Here is a 16,323-nt window from a genome sequence, read left to right as displayed (position 1 = left end):
TCTTCAGTGATCCCTCTGTGCCTTACAACTATTGGGTGTCCAAGCTGGACACGTGGCACGAACTGGCGCTCTACGCCTTGGAGGTGCTGGCCTGCCCTGCCGCCAGCATTTTGTCAGAGTTGGTATTTAGTGCTGCTAGGGGGCATAATAACTGATAAGCGCATCCGCCTGTCAACTGAAAATGCTGACAGGTTGACTCTTATCAAAATGAACAAGGCCTGGATTGCCCCTGACTTCTCTACTCCACCAGAGGAAAGCGGCTGAACATAAAGGCACTTTAAATGTGGCTTTTATGGTAAATTGAATACACTGTATTCCTACAAAAAAGGGTACGGTATGTGGATCAATTTTCCTTTTCTCGTCCTCCTCCTCCTCCATCATATCAACATGCTTATTAGGCTGCCCTCGCTCTTAATGTTTTAGAGGGTCAGCTCAGCAGCAGACCCTCACCCCTAAAGTTTTAGAGGGTCACCAGCAGGCCCTCACCCATAATGTTTTAGATGGTCAGATCAGCAGCAGGCACTCGCCTCTAATGTTTTAGAGAGTCAGCTCAGCAGCAGACCCTCACCCCTAATGTTTTAGATGGTCAGATCAGCAGCAGGCCCTCGCACCTATTGCTTTAGAGGGTCAGCTCAGCAGCAGATCCTCATCCCTAATGTTTTAGATGGTCAGATCAGCAGCAGGCCCTCGCACCTATTGCTTTAGAGGGTCAGCTCAGTAGCAGATTCTCAACCCTAATGTTTTAGATGGTCAGATCAGCAGCAGGCCCTCACCCCTAATGTTTTGTCAGATCAGCAGCAGACCCTCGCCCCTAATGTTTTAGAGGGTCAGCTCAGTAGCAGACCCTCACCCATAATGTTTTAGATGGTCAGATCAGCAGCAGGCCCTCTCCCCTAATGTTTTAGATGGTCAGATCAGCAGCAGGCCCTCACCCCTAATGTTTTGTCAGATCAGCAGCAGACCCTCGTCTCTAATGTTTTAGAGGGTCAGCTCAGCAGCAGACCCTCACCCATAATGTTTTAGATGGTCAGATCAGCAGCAGGCCCTCGCCCCTAATGTTTTAGAGGGTCACCAGCAGGCCCTTGCTCATAATGTTTTTGAGGGTCACCAGCAGGCCATCAATCATAATTTTTCAAGGGTGTGTATGATGCTCTCCTTTGTGTAATAAAGGGTGTATTGAAGTGCTGGTTCCTTGTAATTTTTGGCACTCCTTTCACTTAGTGCATAGGCTTTATGAGTGTAGGAGTTCCACTACCTGAATAATTGTACCACAATGTGAATGAGGCCCTCCTTTATGTGATATACAGGTTCTATTTGAGTGCCTCTTCATAGTAATTTTAGGCAGCACTTGCACTTTATATACAAGTAAATATACATTTTATCTTCGGTTTTGTGCGTATTATTGTCAGTCTGTAAAGATGGCGTAAAACTCGGACAACATCATTCCCAGCAGCGACCTGGGAGTCCAAGATGCATCCAGACATCCTCCCCATGCTGTTTCCGAACCATTTCAGTGGTGTTTCCATAAATTTCTGAGCTTTTCATGTGAAACAGACACCCTCCCCTCTTCAGAGCAGGAGGTGCCTGGTTTAATACTCTGGTTCTCCCATTGACTTCCATTGTGCTCTAGTGCTCTGTAGAGCACCCGAGCATCCCAAAGTGTTCTACTCGAGCACCAGATCACCCAATCACTTTGTTGCTCGATCAACACTAGTTACCACGAAGAGCGAGGAAATTCGGCTTCGGTGCAAATCGAATTTTTCCGGAAATTCGGATCGAATTCCATTTCATCAACTTCGATTCGCTCATCTCTAGTGACCATATAGTATTGAGTTATCAGTTTAACCCAGTCAGTCTGCAGAGTATCATCATGCTGTAAGCTGTCTCCAACCAGGCCCTTAATTAATTAGACATCAAACTCCCTAAATTATTCAGACCATAGACTATACCCAGACCAGACATCTAAATATATTCAGACGCCAGACCAGATCCCCTAAACTTAGTAGCCATACTAGACTCCTTAAATAAGCAGAGATCCTTAAATTAATCAAACTCCAGATCCCTAGATTTATTAAACACCAGACATGAGCCAGCATGCAGGGACACCTATGTAAATTTTTTAGACCCTTGACATTGTGTGCAGTACACTGAGTCCTAGTGCTAGATAGCATCAGCATGCAGGAAAGTTGGTATAGTGGCACCCCTAGGCTCACTCACCCTGTCACTGCCTAGCCCTGAGGCCTAGTTCACACGAACGTTTTTTTTGCGGGTGTACGGGCCGTTTTTTGTATTCTGTATACGGTCCGTATACGGAACCATTCATTTCAATGGTTCCGCCAAAAAAACGGAATGTGTTCCGTATGCATTCCGTTTCCGTATTTCCGTTTTTCCGTTCCGTTGAAAGATAGAACATGTCCTATATTTGGCCGCAAATCACGTTCCGTGGCTCCATTAAAGTCAATGGGTCCGCAAAAAAAACGGAACACATACGCAAATGCATCCGTATGCCTTCCGTATCCGTTCCGTTTTTTCTGAACCATCTATTGAAAATGTTATGTCCAGCCCAATTTTTTCTATGTAATTACTGTATACTGTATATGCCATATGGAAAAACGGAACGGAAAAACGGAACGGAAAAACAACGGAACTCAAAAACGGAACAACGGATCCGTGAAAAATGGACCGCAAAAAACTATAAAAGCCATACGTTCGTGTGAACTAAGCCTGATTCTGTAGATGAGTGTGTCTGCCCTTGACTGTTCACATAAATGTGAGTAAAAGGACACTTGTTCATGATAAATTGTGTGAGTAGATTCAGATGGACAGTTTATCTTTTTTATTTCAATAAAATAAGTTATCTGATTGGTTCCTATGGACAATAGCTTCATACTTTGCCTGCATTAGGTTTTATACATGAGGCCCATAGCAATTCAGCATAACTGCAATTCCACCATCTTTACAGCATTTTATGTAATTGGTTATGATATATGACTCATTTTCTGCAGCAGAAATTATATTTCAAGCATATTTCTCTTGCAAATCGCCAGTCTCGTGCAAAGTGTACGTTAATGTGAACATTTTTTGGATGACAAATTTCTATATAAGCATGTGCATTTGGCTTTTCACAAATGAATATATTTTTCTGCATCACACATATAGAAGTATATTTTACAGTGTTTTGGAACTGTTCCCAGAATAGAACTCATTTGCAGGTTAGGAGTTCCAGCTAGGAATAAGCACGATGAATGCATAACTGAAAAATACACCTTACTATTCTTTCAGACCACACCCCTCAGTCATTTCAACAGTTACTTTTACCAATTCTCTGCCTACGGCTCTGTGCATAATTATAATTTAGCTTGGTGCAGAAGCCTGTGCACTGCCAAACGCTACCCCTGCTACAACCCTGCACAGTGAGTTTTATTGAACTTTTTAGTACTAACTAATAACTACTACGAAGAACTCAATAGATCACATGCCAGCATTTATTCATGAACAAAACTCAAAGAGAAAGAACGTCCACACATCTTTAATATGAGACAGCTTTATTATTTGAATGACACTTAAAGGAAAGCACAGACAAATATTTAAAAATCACTTAAAACACACACAAAGTATCAAAACGTGTACAAATACAAAGTGTTAAAATGTGTACAAATTCAACCTCCTTCTTCCATGCATAGAAAATACCTAATGTTCTTATATAGCTCTATGTGGGTGCCCATCACCCCAAGTTCATCAGGGCTAATCTGTCAATGTCAACAGTCGCATACAGTTTAATGTGATAGTTACTGTATCATTAGAATCTGGTCTCTTGTAAGTCATTTGTATGTGTCAAAAATTACTGAAATCAGCATACACTGGGTTGTATATGAGAGTGCAACTGGCAGGGAGTGGGTGTGGAGGGTGCAAAAAATGCAGGTCTTAGATCACTGCAGGACCTTAAAAGATTTTGCCTCTTCTCTCCCTCAAGTGCCTAATCTGTATTAAGTTAGAACAGCTGTATTTTCTAGTGAGCTTGATATAGTAGATATGTATGTTATAACTTGATAAAGTAGATATGTCTGGATGGAGATGACAAAGGACCAGGAGGGAGAATGCAAAGTGCAACTCGAGAAGAGCACAGCAGCCTATGTCCTCTGCTTACCACAAAGCCCTTTTTAAAGCTATCTGCATGAAAGGTAAGTGTATGTAATGTATATAAATATAAAATGATCCTAATATAGTAAATACTGTAGCTCCTTAACTAGAGGTAACTAATACCAGTTTCTTATATACATAAACAGATTAGGATCTTTCCTTCTCATGAGGAGGAGAGACTCCTTTCTGGCTACAGAGATGATTGACTAACAGCTCACATGCTTCATTCATAAGGCGGGACATAGGACCCCCATTCTCATGATCAAGATTCCAGTGGTCAGACCCCACCAATCCAAGAATTTAGCATAAAAATCCAAAATACCTGATAAGTCGAGAAATGTGAAGGCTACAAACTTCAACACAAGTGCAGGAGGGACTAAAGACATGTAGGGGTCAGATAAAAGATAGGATTATATGATAGTGCCATCATCAGGAACAAAGAATAATCAAGCCTATTTTGTTAATGTTCAGGAGGACATTTATTCTTCATAAGAAGGGACTTCATCACAAAAAGTGGAAGAAGTGGGAAAGAAAGAAAAAGCCAAGAAAAACAAAAGAAAATATGTGAGTTAAGCATAAACATCTTGTCTAAGACTTTAACTGTGAACTTTGTAGCAAAGTTAAAGCATTAGGATTGGTCCCAACTGAGAGTATCTAAAAATGACATTTTGCTGAATCACTTTAGTGAAATTTGAGATAAAAATGTATTAGTATGAGATAGATAGAGCTAAGAAGTTAACATGAAGTGAATAAATTTTTCCTGAAGATTAATGTAATTAAGAAAGTCTTCAGCGAAGTTATGGGAAAATTGAATAAATGTACTAAATTGGTAAAAAATAACTTAACTAAACAGGAAATGTAGGCTGTTAAGATCTAAAAAAGATAATTCTAATAGTTGAAAGGGAGATAAAGGTGCGGTAATGGTTATTACAGTCCTGATCAAAAGTTTAAGATCACTTGAAAAATGGTCAAAAAATCATATTTTACATTGTTGGATCTTAACAAGGTTTCAAGTAGAGCTTCAACATGCAACAAGAAGAAATGAGAGTGAGACAAAACATTTTTTGAGCATTCAATTAATTGAAAATAACGATTAAACTGAAACAGGCTGTTTTTCAGCTGATCCAAATTTTAGGACCACATGCCTTTAAAAGGCCAAATCTGTGCAAAGATGTGGATTTATTGCCATTTTCTGTCAGGTAGTCACACATTGTGATGGCAAAGGCAAAAAAACTCTCCCTTTTTGAACGTAGTCGGGTTGTTGAACTGCATAAGCAGGGTCTCTCACAGCGGTGAGGTGGGACGCAGTAAGACAGTCATTTGGAATTTCTTAAATGATCCTGAGGGTTATGGAACAAAAAAGTCAAGTGGAAGACCCAAAAAAATTTCATCAGCACTGAGCCAGAGGATCCAAGTGGCTGTCCATCAAGACACTGGATGATCCTCAACCCAAATTAAGGCCCTTACTGGTGCTGACTGCAGCCCCATAACCATCAGACGGCATCTGAGACTGAAGGGCTTCAAAAACAAAAAACGTCTTCAAAGACCTCGTCTCCTTGATTGCCACAGAACTGCTCGTTTTGGACTTTGCAAGAGAGCACCAAACATGGGACATTCAAAGGTGGAAGAAAGTTTTATTCTCTGAAGAGAAAAAATTTAACCTTGATGGTCCTGATGGTTTTCAACGTTACTGGCATGACAAGCAGATCACACCTGAGATGTTTTCTATGCACCACAGTGGAGGGGGCGCCATAATGGTCTGTTTTTTTTTCTTCAGTGGGTGGAAGGGTGCTGTCCAAGTATGCCACACCTGCTGGTTCAGGTTATGCTCCAGGTCTAGCTGCTGGTGAGAAGTCACTAGACTGCTCATCAGCGATTCTAGACTCAAGTTGCTGCTGATGGAACTGGTACTGCTGCTAACCCCCATATTTCTATGGTGTGCCTGGGTGATCTGCCTCGTCTTCCACATCTCCCTCTTGCTCCTCTGGCTGCTCCTGCTCCTTCACTCTTGTCACCTGTGTAAAAAAAACACCCATTTCGCTGCACATTGCTTGTGCTCCACTGTCCTCCTCCTCCAGTTCAGCCCACACAGGGCTCATGTGGCCGTGAGATGTAGGCCCCACGTTTCCAGTCTCCTGACCAGCCAGATTTTTCAGGATCTGTTCCAGGATATAAAGCAGTGGAATGACGTTGTTCATCCTGTAGTCCTGGCGACTGAAAAATATTGTGGCATCCTTCCTCAAAGGGCCTGAGCAAATGACAGGTGTCACGCATGAGCTGCCACTGGCTAACATTGAAGTTACACAGGGGAGTACCTCTATCCGCCTGTATCATCAAGAAACGTTTATGGCCTTTCTCTGTTCGTATAGTCGGTCCAACAAATGGAGGGTGGAATTCCAACGGGTGGAAACATCGCATATCAGCATATGTTGGGGGATGCCGTTCTGCCTCTGCAGCTCAAGGAGAGTGTGCATGCCAGTGTACGAGAGGCTGAAGTGCATGCAAAGTTTCCTGGCCATTTTTAGGATGTCTTGCGGTGGGAGACTTCAGGAACCGCTTGACAACCAGATTGAACATATGTGCCATGCAGGGCACATGGCTCAGCCTTCCTTGATGAAGCGCCGACACCATGTTCTTTTCATTGTCGGTCACCATGGTTCAGATTTTTAGTTGTCACGGAGAAAGCCAGGATTCGATTTCTTGATTAAGGGCGCGGAGAAGTTCCTCCCCTGTGGGACTCAGTTCGCCCTGGCAAACGAGGTGTAGAACAGCATGACACAGCCATGCCATGCACATGTATTATTCTGGAGGGGCACTGGAAATTGCCACTGCAGTGGAGGCTGAGGACACGGTGGAGGATGAGGCGGCGGAAATTGTCGCAGTACCAAAGGCGTGAGAATGTGGAGGCAGAAGCGGTGTCACCTGGCCTAGTTGCTGGTGTGGCTGGGCAGGAACCACATTTACCCAGTGGGCCATAAAGGACATATATTGTCCTTGCCCGTAGTTACACCTCCAAATTTTCGGCGCTGCCGTGCACTTTGGCAGACACAGACAGGCTCAAGGACTGGCCCACCTTCTGTTCTACATGTGTGTGCAGGGCTGGTACTGCCTTTTTGGCAAAGAAATAATGGCTTAGGACTCTCCACCTCAGCTCGGCACAAGCCATCAGTTTTCTGAAAGGTGCAGAGTCCACCACTTCGAAAGGGAGGGACTGCAGCATCAGCAACTTGGCCAGGAGCACATTCAGCTTCTGCGCCGTTGGATAACCACACGCGTAATGCTGTCTCTTTCCAATCGCTACGGTGATTGCTGATTAAATGCATGACGAGGAGTAGGAGGAAGAAGAGCAGGAGCATCAAGACCGGTAGATGATGGGAAGGACAGACAGCTTCCTTCGGCTGAGGTGGTTGAGCCTTGACTGCCTGAAATCAGGTGCGTGCCACAGGGTGATGCAGCGGTTGCTGCAGCAGGCTGGACCACTACATCGGAGCCACGGTTCTCCCAGGCCACTTTATGGTGACGCTGCACATGTTGACGCAGGGCCGTGGTGCCAACATTGGCACCCTGGCCATGCTTCGCCTTCTGCCCACAGATTTGGCAAATGGCCATGTTCACCTCCACCGGCGGCTTAACAAAAAACTGCCACACTTCTGAGTGATTTTACCCCCAACACTCCGCACTGACTGACTGCTACAGCCGCTGCCTCCGTAAACCCCCGCACCACTACTTTCCGGGCAGGTAGGCTCCTGCGAAGCGGGTGGTCTACCAGGGGCACGTTTGGCTCCCGACCTCCCACTACTGCCACTCTGCTTACTCCCAGCCACACTACTGACTTTCTGGCTCCGCCGCTGCCTCACGCGCAAGCTGCCACCCTCTTCACCCGGCTCCCAATTGCCATCGGCTACATCATCATCTAGTACTGTCTGCACGTCACTGATGACCTCCTTAATGGTCTTTGAGCCAGGAGCTTGACCTCTCGCAACACCAGCTCCCATGCCACTTTATCACTACTTGCCTGCCTACCAGAGGAAGCGGTGGATGTCTCCTCCACATCTTGGCTGGCCAGTAGCTGCTGACTGTCCTCTAGTAGCTCGTCCTCGTTGTATAGTGGAGCTTGTCTGGCTGAGGGAACAGAAGAGGACAGAGGCAGGTTGAGGACAGGTAAGGGTACAGGGACTGCTCCTGGGCCATGCAAACTAAGGGTTGTGTTTGACAAACCCACCGACTCTTGGCTGGGGGTGTCTGATGTCACTTGGGATGAAGTGGATGACCGAGTCAACCATTAAAGAACCACTGGGTTGCTTGTCAAGACACGACCGCTGAGGTTTAGGCCTCTTGAAGTGACCCCTTCTGTCACTCCCCATTACTCTCCTGTAACCTGTGCCTGCGCCAGAAACATTTAGGCCTCTGCCTGTCAGTTCTCTGTCTGACATACTGTTAGATCAAATAAATAAATAAATAAATAAAAAGGAAATAATACACCCCAAAAACATATAGAACATATAACTGCACCGATGAATGGCCAATAAAACTTTTCTTTTACACTAATACACCCCAAAAAAGGTTGTAATTCTGTAACTTAACCACACAAAGGCTAATAAGCCCTTTTTTTCCACTAATACAACACAAAAAAGGCTTTAGAACATATAACTGCACTTCTGAACAGCAAATAATACTTTTTATACCACTAATATGCCTGAAAAAAGGCTTCAAAACATATAACTTCACCGCTGAACGACTAATAACACATTTTTTTCCACTTATACAAACCAAAAAAAGTAGTAATTTTGTCAATTCACCGCACACCGGCTAACAGGCATTATTTCGCTGAATGACAAATAAGCCCTTTTTTCCACTAATACACCACAAAAAAGGCTTCAGAACATATAACTGCACTGCTGAACCACTAATAACACTTTTTTTCCGACTAATATACCCCAAAAAAGGATTTAGAACATAACTGCACCGCTGAACGGCAAATAATACTTTTTTTTAACCACTAATATACCCAAAAAAAGACTTTATAACATATAACTGCACAGCTGAACTGCAAATAACACTTTTTTTTTTACCACTAATACACCTGAAAAAAGGTTTCAAAACCTATAACTGCATGCACCGCTGAACAGCTAACACCACTTTTTTTCCCACTAATACACACCAAAAAAGACTGTAATTTTGTCAATTCACCGCACAACAGCTAACAAGCATTTATTTCTACTAATACACCCCAAAAAAGGCTTTAGAACATATGATTGCACCGCTGAATGGCAAATAAGCCCTTTTTTTCCACTAATACACCACAAAAAAGGCTTCAGAACATATAACTGCACCGCTGAACGGCAAATAAGCCCTTTTTTTCCACTAATACACCCCAAAAAAGGCTTTAGAACATATAACTGCACAGCTGAACGGCAAATAATACTTTTTTTTTTACCACTAATACGCATGAAAAAAGGCTTCAAAACATATAACTTCACCACTGAACGGCTAATAACACTTTTTTTTCCCACTTATACAAACCAAAAAAAGTAGTAATTTTGTCAATTCACCGCACAACGGCTAACAAGCATTTTTTCTACTAATACACTCCAAAAAAGGCTTTAGAACATATAATTGCACTGCTGAACGGCAAATAAGCCCTTTTTCCACTAATACACCACAAAAAAGGCTTCAGAACATATAACCGCACTGCTGAACAGCTAATAACACTTTTCTTTCCACTAATACACCACAAAAAAGGATTTAGAACATATAACTGCACCGCTGAACGGCAAATAGTACTTTTTTTTAACCACTAATACACCTGAAAAAAGGCTTCAAAACCTATAACTGCATGCACCACTGAACAGCTTATACCACTTTTTTCCCACTAATACACCATAAAAAGACTGTAATTTGGTCACTTCACCGCAAAAAGGCTAAAAAGAATTTTTTTTTCAACTAATACACCCCAAAAAAGGCTTCAGAACATATAACTATATCGCTGAACATCTAATAACACTTTTTTTTTCACTTATACAATTAGTATTCAGTATATTGGGCAGACTAGATGAGCTAAATGGTTCTTATCTGCTGACACATTCTATGTTTCTATGTTTCTAAAAAAGACTTCAGAACATATAACTGCACCACTGAACGGCAAATAATACTTTTTTTTACCACTAATACACCTGAAAGAGGCTTCAAAACATAACTGCACCGCTGAACAGCTAATACCACTTTTTTCCACTAATACACCCCAAAAAAGACAGTAATTTGGTCTCTTCACCGCACAAAGGCTAATAAGCCCTTTTTTCCCACTAATACACCACAAAAAAGGCTTCAGAACATATAACTGTACTGCTGAAAGGCTCATAAAACATTTTTTTCCACTAATACACCCCAAAAAAGACTGTACTTTTGTCAATTCACTGCACAACTGCTAACAAGCCTTTTTTTTTCACTAATACACCCCAAAAAAGGCTTTAGAACATATAACTGCACCGGTGAACGGCAAATAATACTTTTTTTTAACCATTAATACACCTCAAAAAAGGCTTTAGAACATATAACTGTACCGCTGAACGGCTTATAACACTTTTTTTCCACCAATACACCCCCAAAAAAGTTGTAATTTTGTCAATTCACCGCACAACTGCTAACAAGCCTTTTTTTCCCACTAACACACCCTAGAAAAGGCTTCAGAGCATATAACTGCACCGCTGAACAGCTAATACCACTTTTTTCCCCACTAATACACCCCCAAAAAGGTTATAAATTTGTCACTTCACTGCACAAAGGCTAAAAAAAGGCTTTAGAACATATAACTGCACCCGCTGAACAGCTAATAACACTTTTTTTCCCACTAATACACCCCAATAAAGGTAGAATATTTGTAAATTCACTGCACAACGGCTAACAACCCTTTTTTCCCACTAATACACCCCAAAAAAGGCTTTAGAACATATAGCTGCACAACTGAACAGAAAATAAGCCCTTTTTTCCACTAATACACCACAAAAAAGGCTTCAGAACATATAACTGCACCGCTGAATGGCCAATAACACTTTTCTTTCCACTAATACACCCCAAAAAAGGCTTTAGAACATATAACTGCAACGCTGAACAGCAAATGATACTTTTTTTTCCCACTAATACACACCCAAAAAAGTAGTAATTTTGTCAATTCACCACACAAAGGGTAATAAGCACTTTTTTTTCCACTAATACACCCCAAATAAGGCTGTAATTTTGTCACTTCACGGCACAACGGCTAACAAGCCTTTTTTTCCCACTAATACACCCAAAAAAAGGCTTTAGAACATATAACTGCACAGCTGAAAGGCAAATAAGACTTTATTTTCACTTATACACCCGAAAATAGGTTTCAGAACATATAGCTGCACCGCTGAACAACAAATAATATATATTTTTTCCAATAATACACCCAAAAAAAGGGCTTTCATTTTGTCACTGAACCGTACAACGGCTAGCAAGCCTTTCTTTCCACTAATACGCCCAACAAAAGGCTTTAGAACATATAACTGCACTGCACAAGGGCTAATAAGATGTACAAATTTTTCCTAGTAATACACCCTGTTTATGGCTGTATCACGCAGCACTTGCACCCCAATAATAAGCAAGGTTTGCTGAAATTACAGAGGTATCATCTATTGCAAATCTAAAAGCAGCAGAATAATTCCTCCCTATCCTTTACCTACACCTAGACTAATCTTTCCCTGAACTTGTAAATCCTTTTCAAGCACAATGAAGTCTTTCCTAGCACCTGCTGACGTCTCTCCCTGCACTAAGTACACTGGTAAATAGCTGAATTCAATATGACTGAGGCTATTTATAGGGCTGTGACATCACAGGGGCTGGCTGGCTGGCTGCTGACGCTGCATGCATGGCATTGTGGGTGATCTCTCGTTCCCAGAGTTCTTTGCTCTATGTCCTAACATGTGCAGCAGCCATTTTAGGAAAAAATGCCATTCGTTACGAAGCGCGAGGAAATTCTAATGTGAATCAAATTTTTCACGAAATTTGGATCGAATTCCACTTCATCAACTTCGATTCGCTCATCTCTAGTAATGGTGATCCAACATTTACCATTAAATATGAAGTTAATTCCATCTTTGATGATGCCTTATTTCTGGTATCATTGATAGTGATTTAACGAAGACATTTCTGAATAAACATCCATGTGTACCAGTACTATCTCTATTACCAACGTTTCACTAAAACATAAGAATAAATTTAAAGAGGTTGTCCAGGATATTTACATTAATGGCCTACCCACATGATATGCTGTCAATATCAGATTGGAGGGCATCTGACACCCTGCCCTCCCTGCCAAACAGCTGTTACATTTTTGCTCTGGTGCAAAAGGTCAGCACCAGAACTACACAGCTCCAGCCATTGTGTAGTTGAATGAACTGAGAACTGCAGCGCTGCTACCACTCACTTCAATGGGAGCAGTGCTACTGTTCTCAGGTCCAATGACTACTCGATGGATGGACTAGTGCAGTTCTGGCACTGACTTCTGGTGCCGGAGCTACAAGGTAACAGCTGATTGGCTGTGTTGCAGGGTGTCAGACCTCTGTCAGTCTGATATTGATGGTCAATCGATATTAAAATCCTGGACAACCCCTTTAAGGCCCCCTCCACAATACATGCCCTTAAAACGGAATACCAAATTATGGGTCAAATCACATACTGTAGATGAATAAAAACACCTCAAGACAATATGTCAAGGTATGTATGCCGTGTGGCCCAGGAGCTAACTGGAGCTAATATATCAGAGTCAATTGCAAGAGAAATAGGGAATAACCTTATAGTAACCACAAAGTGTAAAAAAAAATAAAACTAAAACAAAGAACAATACAACTAATCCACATTGCTTCTTCTGGCAAATTTCACACAGATTTCTGCCTAGAAATTCGCAAAACAAAGTCTGCTTTATGATCCCAATATCCAAAGGGGTTGAATGAAAACTGCTATTTCATCACTTTCCTGTAGGTTACTGTTCACAGGGCCAGTTTGGTTGTAAGAAAAGAATAGACACATTATTTATAGTCTGGAACGAATCTGTCACGGCTGAGGATGGGGGAAATCCTCAGCCGTGCGATGCCAATTGATGTTTTGACTGCTCGGCCAGGACAACAGGATTAGGGAGCAGGTCACCTCCTAAAGCGTCCCTAACCTGACCCTAACTCCTAGCTGCATGGGCCGACCTTGAAGGTAGGAGGACCCATGCTCCGGAACCTCGGATCCCTAACTCACCCTCCGACCGGTCCCTGGACTAGGAGTCAAGGTAAGACGGCCTGTTCCTACTGGACACGGAGGAACAGGGGTCTCACTGGCCAAGCTGCAGGAAAAAGGGGAACACAAACAAACTTACGGATATGGCAGGTGAACTATCCGAGTTCCACCTACCTGCCACAGCCCTGCTGACTGGATCCCTGTGCAAACAGGAATCCAGATCCATAAGCTGCACTAACACAAGATAGAACAGGAAAACATCAAATAGACATCACATAAACTTAACAAAACTAAAATGTGACATATAGTTTATGAACCACAAGGGTGGCTCTCACAGGCAGTTGGTATACACAGGAGGTTGCTATCAGCAAGCATGCTGGAGCAACCTACTGAGCCCTGCCAAACACCAAGGCTATATAGGCCTAATAGGCCACACCCAACAGTCAGACACACCCAGTGACATCACACACACTGGGAAGGGAGTTAACCCTTCCAGCACCAGGGAAGGGAAGACATCAACTTAAAGGAGAGTGCACACAATAACAAACAACACAGTGCACAACACACACACCTAACAAAAAGGTTGCCAGGTGTGACCGCATGCCAGGGCAGCAAGCTGCCTAGCAACGCTCAGGCTACTCTGCTGCTAAACCCCAACACTGGTTGCCCGCAGCAACCACAAGTGAGGCCACAGACAAGCGGCCCTCACCCGTGGTTGAAGACCCATGCAAAACTGCCGGCAACTGCATGCGGTAAGAAGTCACGGTCATGGGCCTGGCCGTGACAGAATCTAAGCAACCTTTCCGTTTGAAAGCAAAGAGGCTGCTGCAGCCACCTTGATTGAAGATCCCACACAAAATCTAATTTGCGGTGACATATGACATTACCACGCCAGCTAGCATGATGACATCATCACTAGTGTTGAGCGAGCATACTCGGCCAAATACCAGTTCGGCTCGAGCATCACTATGCTCAGCACATGGCAGTACTCGGCCGAGTACCGCATGTGCTCGACTGCCGTGCTGAAGTCTCCTCCCCGTATGTTTCGCGGCTGCTAAGCAGCCAATAAACATGCAGGTAAGTACTGCCCTCACTGTAAGGCCAGTAGCCATGTTGGCTATTGGCATTACAGTGATTGGCTGGCCGGAACACCTCATCGGGTGCTATATAGCACCCGATGACACGTGTTTGGATTATTCTAAGTCAGGGAGAGCTGAGGATAGGAAGGGACAGAAAGTGTAGGGAGTGTAATCGAATATTATAAGTGTATAAAAACGTTTCAGAGACCCAAAAGTCCTTGTAAGGACTATTGTGTGTGACGGCAGCAATATATTTTTATAGCGCAACCTGCACTAAATTGCTCAGTGTTGGGGAGAGCTGTGCATAGGAAGGGACAGTGTAGGGAGTATAATTGGAAGATTTTTATACAAAAAACTTTTCAGAGACCCAAAAGTCCTTTTAAGGACTATTGTGTGTGACAGCAGCAATATATATTTTTAGCACACCCTGCGCTAAATACCGTGTAATAGGCCACTGCGGACAGTTAAATTATCAGCGCCACATCTCCTGTTTAAGGTGTGCGCATCCCTAAAATATCAGTGGCATCCAGTGCAGTTTTTCAGTAGACGGTGTCCCCGTGGACAGTTAAGTTATTCGCGCCACATCTCCTGTTTAAAGTGTGCGTATCCCTAAAATATTAGTGACACCCAGTGCAGTTTTTCCGTAGACTGTGTCCCCTGTGGACTGTTAAATTATCCACTGCACATCTCCTGTTTAAAGTATGCGCATCCCTAAAATATTGGTGACATCCAGTGCAGTTTTTCCGCAGACGGTGTCCGCTGCGGACTGTTAAATTATCTGCGCCACATCTCCAGTTTAAAGTATGCGCATTCCTAAAATATCAGGGACATCCACTGCAGTTTTTCCGTAGACGGTGTCCGCTGCGGACTGTTAAATTATCCGTGCCACATCTCCTGTTTCAAGTGTGCGCATCCCTAAAATTTGAACTGACAATAACATTAAAAGTTAATAGGCCAGACATCCGAATGGATCGTCACCATCACGGTGACGTGCGATTGGCCCCAGGTTAACTAGTGTCACCAAAGCGGCAGCAGGCCCTCACCCATAATGTTTTAGATGGTCTGATCAGCAGGCCCTTGATCCAAATGTTTTTGAGGGTCACCAGCAGGCCATCAATCATAATTTTTCAAGGGTGTGTATGATGCCCTCCTTTATGTGTAATAAAGGGTGTATTGGAGTGCCGGTTCCTTGTAATTTTTGGCAGCTCTTTCACTTAGTGCATAGACTTTATGAGTGTAGGAGTTCCACTACCTGAACAATTGTACTACAATGTAAATGACGCCTTCCTTTATGCGATATACAGATTGTATCGGAGTGCCTCTTCCTTGTAATTTTTGGCAGCACTTGCACTTTATATACAAGTAAATATACAGGAAAGAATGTTTCCTATCAATTTTTTTCTCTAAAATCAATTTTTTATTTGGTTTTGTGCATATTATTGTCATTCTGTAAAAGTGGTGTACTATTTGGACAACATCGTTCCCAGCAGCGACCTGGGAGTCCAAGATGTATCCAGACATCCTCCCTATGCTGTTACAGAACCATTTCAGTGGTGTTTCCATAAATTTCTGACATTTTCCTATGAACCAGACACCCTCCCCTCTTCAGAGCAGGGGGTGCCTGGTTTAATGCTCGGGTTCTCCCATTGACTTCCATTATACTCGAGTGCTCGAGCACCTGAACATCTCGATGTGTTCAGCCCGAGCCCCCGAGCACCATGGTGCTCTATCAACACTAATCATCACGTACCGTGCGAGATTTCGCCTTGGATCTTCAATCAAGATGGATGTGGCAGCCTCTTCACGCTCAAACGGATGAGTTTTTTAGTTTTTTTTAACCCCTGAAAGGCCTCTTTTTTTT

This window comes from Bufo bufo, chromosome 3 (genome assembly GCF_905171765.1).
Source record: "Bufo bufo chromosome 3, aBufBuf1.1, whole genome shotgun sequence".
In the NCBI taxonomy this organism is placed as follows: Eukaryota; Metazoa; Chordata; class Amphibia; order Anura; family Bufonidae; genus Bufo; species Bufo bufo.
This window is presented reverse-complemented; position numbering follows the sequence as displayed.